General features: G+C 50.9%; 1 long non-coding RNA gene across 1 annotated transcript; it reads right to left on the reverse strand.

Moving 5' to 3' along the window:
• Nucleotides 1–460: 460 nt before the first annotated feature.
• On the reverse strand, nt 461–3,365 carry LOC123326188. The gene is made up of 2 exons (XR_006540935.1): nt 2,413–3,365; nt 461–2,193 (listed from the first exon to the last, which is right to left on the reverse strand). It is a non-coding gene; the product is annotated as an uncharacterized LOC123326188 (long non-coding RNA).
• Between the last annotated feature and the right edge of the window lie 2,008 nt (nt 3,366–5,373).

Below are 5,373 nucleotides of genomic sequence, written 5' to 3' on the forward strand. Positions count from 1 at the left end.
TTCCGACAGAGCAACACAGAAGTACTCGAACCAATACACCCATACATATTTCCCCATAGAGACATGACCAATACTCTTTAAATTCCTAGGACAGCAGTTTCATCGTACCCAAGTCACCGATTAAAAGCTGGACTATACCAACAGATTTCTAAACATTAAAAAAGAACCCAGAAGACAGAAATCCCAAAGGCTTATACTGGGGAGTTTAAATTTAAAGTGAAATTTAAGGGGAAGAGGAACAGGATCAAAAGCCACTGGTTATTACCTCACCAATTCAATAAATGCATCTCAAAAACAAGAATCACCATAAAAGGTTTTTCAGATCCTTCTCTGAATTTTTAAAAACAGACCACATCAAGTATAGGTTCCCCACCCCAACCCCCCCACCGCCCATTTTGTTTATTCCCCAAACTGATTTTGACTTGATAGTTGCCCCGCAAAAAAAGCACAAACATTCAAATTAAAGATACAATCGGTTAACCCTAACCTTTGTAAGGGTACATGGATTGTTTGCTACCAAGTATTACAGTTACAGGGACCACAAAAAGGTTATCCTGTTACAAGAACTAAGGTAATAGCAACAGTTTTTACTTTGCTCTTAATACAGACCACAAAGAGGAGAGATTTTATAAAACAAAGTTCCTTTAAAAGCCATTGCATTTTCACTTTGCTCAAAATTTTCAATCACAAAATCTCAGTAAATAGAAACGTTATAAACCTGTTAAGAGTACATCTAAATCTCAAGTGCACACCAAAATTTTAAACTTACTTTTTTAAAAATTTAAGTACTTTAAAAGCTCACAACTCGGGCATTTAGTCTTTCCTAAAATTTCTAGCTCCAACACTGACTGTACACCTTCACATAAACCACTGAAGAAGCTAGTGAAGCAGTGAAGGTTATTACTCAGCTGGTGTGAATTTCTGTACCCCTCCCCCACTTTCAAGAGATGGGCATTCCTGTTCAATTACAGCTTTTCCGTCGTCCCCACCTAGCAGCAAAGCAAATTTTGCTTTCCCTTCATTTAGCAGATTTCTAAAGGACTTTTTAAAGTTTCTAAGGATTTTTTGTGCTTTCAAGAGACAATTTAACTAGCATTAACTAGTACTTTCTTTGCCCAGTTGTCTGTTATATTCCCCAGAGCTCTACTTGACCTTTTTTGCCAGAATTCCTTTCAACCCACATTCCCTACCACCCCCACCCTCTGCAGCATATACCTAAACCCAACCCTCTCCCTTTCCTTACCCCCACCCCTCCCAGTACCAAGTCAAGGTGTGCCCCACCCCCACCTCTCACACCTCAGGGTCCTCCCATTTAAAGATTACTTTGAAAACTACATCAAACAAAATTCACATTAAAAAAATACATAGAAGAATCAAAGATAACAGTAACCCAGCTACTCTCCCTTCGCTTAGCTACCTGCAATGCAATTGAAATGCCCAAACTAGACCTGCCATTTCTAACAGAATTTGGCCACAACCAACTTCTACCCCCAAGACTGTAGCATAACACAATACCCCCCCCCCCAATTTGCCAGTATGCTTCATTTAAGTATCGCCTAAGGCATTTCAAATGTGAACACTTTCCCAAAATACAGGTTAAACCATCACACTAATTCCTCCAACCAACGCACAGGCAGGCAGGCAGGCTGGCGGGCGGGCGGGCAGGTGAGAGGGTCACTGGGCTCCGTCTGCAAGATTCATCTACAAGGCATCCCTCTGCTTGTGGCATGTTAAAACGTCCTACAGCTTAAGAATCTTCTTGAAGCAAAGTTCGTAGCCCAGAACCAGTTATGACTGGAGGCTCAGTTTAGAAGATGCAGCATCTGAAAACCTCCACCCCAGAAAAGGAGGGGTGCCTGCTGGCATCCACGTGCCTGGAGGTTGGCGCTCCCGGATCAATCAATGCAACACATCTGCGGATGGCCCGATGCATCTGCTTTGGACTTTTAATGATTGACCCCTCATAAACTCATCTGAAAACCTTAAACAGCCTCCTGAATACAGGGCTTCCTGAGCAAGGCCTGGAAACGGGACATCGGAGAACTTCCACCTCCTAAGCCTCTGGAAATTCCATCTGCAGACATCAATTTAGGCGAGCTCTCTCCTTCAGGGTCTCCCCTCCTGCACTGCTATGACTCACACTGGCCAGGGGCTCCATTTCTCCTGGGTGCCATCTGATCACCACGATGAACACTACAGTAACAAACCATGGTCCATGAGGCATTCTGTAAACTTCCAGCTGGTGCCCTTACTGCAGGCCCACCCAAGGTACACATCCGATCCCCACCCTCTCTGCAGGCAAGCACCACCACCCCATCCCACCCCGAGTCTCAGCAGGGAGGGCCTTTCCTCCTTCATGATTACCAACACAACCGAATTTCTCAGGGCCTTCGGCAACTTTCCCAGGCTTACCAGGTTACCAGAAGCAATGTTTTAAGCGAATGGATAACCTCAAGAAAGTTAAGAGGAGGAGGAGGAGCAGAGTGAGCTCACAGAAGTTAGCACCGAACCTAGAGGAAAAGTCCAAAGGGGAGCACTGCCACCTGGAAAATAAAGTGTGGGTCAATTTTGTCCGCAGACACACAAACATCCTGCCTCAGCAGCCCCAGCCTGTCAGACATCAGGCGCCACACCAATTAACTGTTTAGATGGCACCTTGCCTCCTCAATCACTCCAGAGACCACCCTCGCCTCCAACAAGGGGTCTGGCCTCACACCCAGACCCGGGTTCCACCAGGCTGGCCACGGCCGGGACCGTGTCCCAGGCCGAACCAAAATTACATACCACCCTGGGCCAGAGGTGTCAGCCCCGCCAAGCTAAGTTCAGTTTCCACAAGACCAGGCCTCATCCCCACGCGGGGTCGCAGCCCTCTGAAAGAAAAGGGGGCTGCTGGTATTGACAAGTTCAAGGTCTGCCCTCCCAGCCCACCTGCAGCCCTACACCCCACTGCCTTCCTTCCTGATCGTTCTCCTGGCATCAACTGCCCAGTTCCGCTTCCTCTCCAGCAAGGGTGGCGAGATCCTGTCTCCTCTCGCTTCTGCCTTCCTCTCCCTACACAAACCAGGACACTGGGGCTCGCTGGGGCCACACAAGGCAGCGCCCTCCTAGAGGTCAGGTTCCCCTTCTCCAGAAGGCAGCGACAGTCCAGCCTGAAGGGCTGTCCTTCGCTGGGTCACTGCGGTAGCTGTCAACACAACTCTCCCCACCATAGTTTCTCCAAGGTCTAGCTTCCTCTTTAACCTTCCTTGTCCTTGTACCCCAAACCCCTTCAGTCTCATCTAACTCTGTCATCTCCCCCATCTGTCCCCTGAGGCCCTAAACTGGCAACTTCCTCCCCACCACTAAACCAAGGCCATGGCCCTCCCTGTCGCTGACTCCTGTTGGACAGGCCACAACTTTTGCTTTTATAGCCCCGTGCCGCGTCACTCGGGGGCATTACTCAACGGGACGATTCCTCCACCGCCACGGGGGGAAAAAAGTCCCTCCCCGACCCTGCCCAAGGAGGCGACTCGGGCGGGTCTGTGTCTCCCCCCTCCTCCGCCTCCCCCGTGTCCACCACCTGGATTCCCCGGTTATCCGCGGTTCCCCTTTAGCAGTGCTTCGTGACACGCGGAAAAAAATTTCAAGGTCACATTGGGGACGCGATTTCCGTGCGGGAGAAGCCCCCTTTTCCTTCTTGGGGGATGAGAGCGTAGGAACAGCGCTCCCTGAAACGTGGGGGCAGTGTGCGGGAAGCGGGCTGGGGCCGCACTCCCGAGGGGGCCGACCGAAACGCTGGGGTCGCCTCAGGTCACCCCGCCCCGCACAAGCCCGAAAGAAGGGCCGGCAGAGCGTCTGGAAAATTCCAGAGGCGGCGGCGGAGGGATCTCTGCGGAGGGCGCATCACTGCCGGCGGCGGCGGGGTGGGGGCGGGGCGCCTCCGCGTGACTCCTCGGGCGGTGGCTCGGCCTCGTGAGCGCCGGTGACGTCAGCGCCGAGGCGCGCGGGCGGGGGTGGGGGCGGGGCGGGCCGGCGGGAGGGTTCGGGACCCTCCCCAGGGAAGCGGGGGGCTGTCTCCGGGTGGTCGGCTGTGAACCGCACACGGAGCTGTGCCTGTAGCATCCCTGCTGGAGAAACTCTGCTGTGATTTGTGTAGGATTAGAAATGGTTGGGGGCAAGTTGAGTAAAACGTTGAGCCCCATGAGGTTGCTGCGTGGTGGCTTGTGGGGAATGTGTTAGGTTTTGTTATTCTCTGTTACCAGGGGCCTGAAGGTTTGAAGTATTTCATAAGGAAACTCCGCCCTGGGATAGGCTACCTAGTGATTTTACATGATGTATTAAGCGGAAATAAGTAGTTGCAAAATAATGAGGTCAAAGTCTTGTTTATGCGGAACACAGTACAGAACTGCATGGCTACAAGACCAAACGGGTGTAGATGCTCAATCCGTTTTACTTTTGCAATCGGAGGTAGGGGAAAAGGGAGACTTTAAAAAACAAACAAAAAACCCCTGCATTTGTCCAGGGCAGTTTACAGCCAGTGATGGGCCTCAGGGAGCCCATTTGATGACTTGGGGGCACTGCCGGCTGGCTGCTTACAACCAGGCCTCCAACCTGGGTCTTTTTTTTTTCTTTTAAGATTTTTATTTATTTATTTATTTTAAAGATTTTATTTATTTATTTGAGAGAGAAAGAATGAGAGACAGCATGAAAGGGAGGAGGATCAGAGGGAGAAGCAAACCCCCTGCTGAGCGGGGAGCCTAATGTGGGACTCGATCCAGGGACTCCAGGATCATGACCTGAGCCGAAGGCAGTCGCTTAACCAACTGAGCCACCCAGGCGCCCCAAGATTTTTATTTATTTGAGGGGCACCTGGGTGGCTCAGTCATTAGACGTCCGCCTTCGGCTCAGGTCATGATCTCAGGGTCCTGGGATCGAGCCCCGCATCAGGCTCCCTGCTCGGGGGAAGCCTGCTTCTCCCTTTCCCACTCCCCCCTGCTTGTGTTCCCTCTCTCGCTAGTCTCTGTCAAATAAATAAAATCTTAAAAAAAAAAAGATTTTTATTTATTTGAGAGAGCATACATGAGTGGGGAGGGGGAGAGGGAGAGAGAATCTCAAGCTGGCTCCATGCTCAGCATGGAGCCTGATATGGGTCTCGATCCCATGACCTTGAGATCAGGACCCTGAGATCACCACCCAAGCAGAAACCAAGAATCAGATGCTTAACCAACTGAGCCACCCAGGCACCCCCAACCTGGGGCTTCTAAAGCAGAGGCAAAAGCAAACCCCTCCGATTCTCAGCCTCTCCACCTAGGCCAGGCCAGGCCTGAGCGCTTGGATGAGGCTTTTGCAAAGGGCAGTTGGCATCTCCTCACCAGGGTGAGGCGGAACCACAGC

This window comes from Neomonachus schauinslandi, chromosome 11 (genome assembly GCF_002201575.2).
Source record: "Neomonachus schauinslandi chromosome 11, ASM220157v2, whole genome shotgun sequence".
NCBI lineage: Eukaryota > Metazoa > Chordata > Mammalia > Carnivora > Phocidae > Neomonachus > Neomonachus schauinslandi.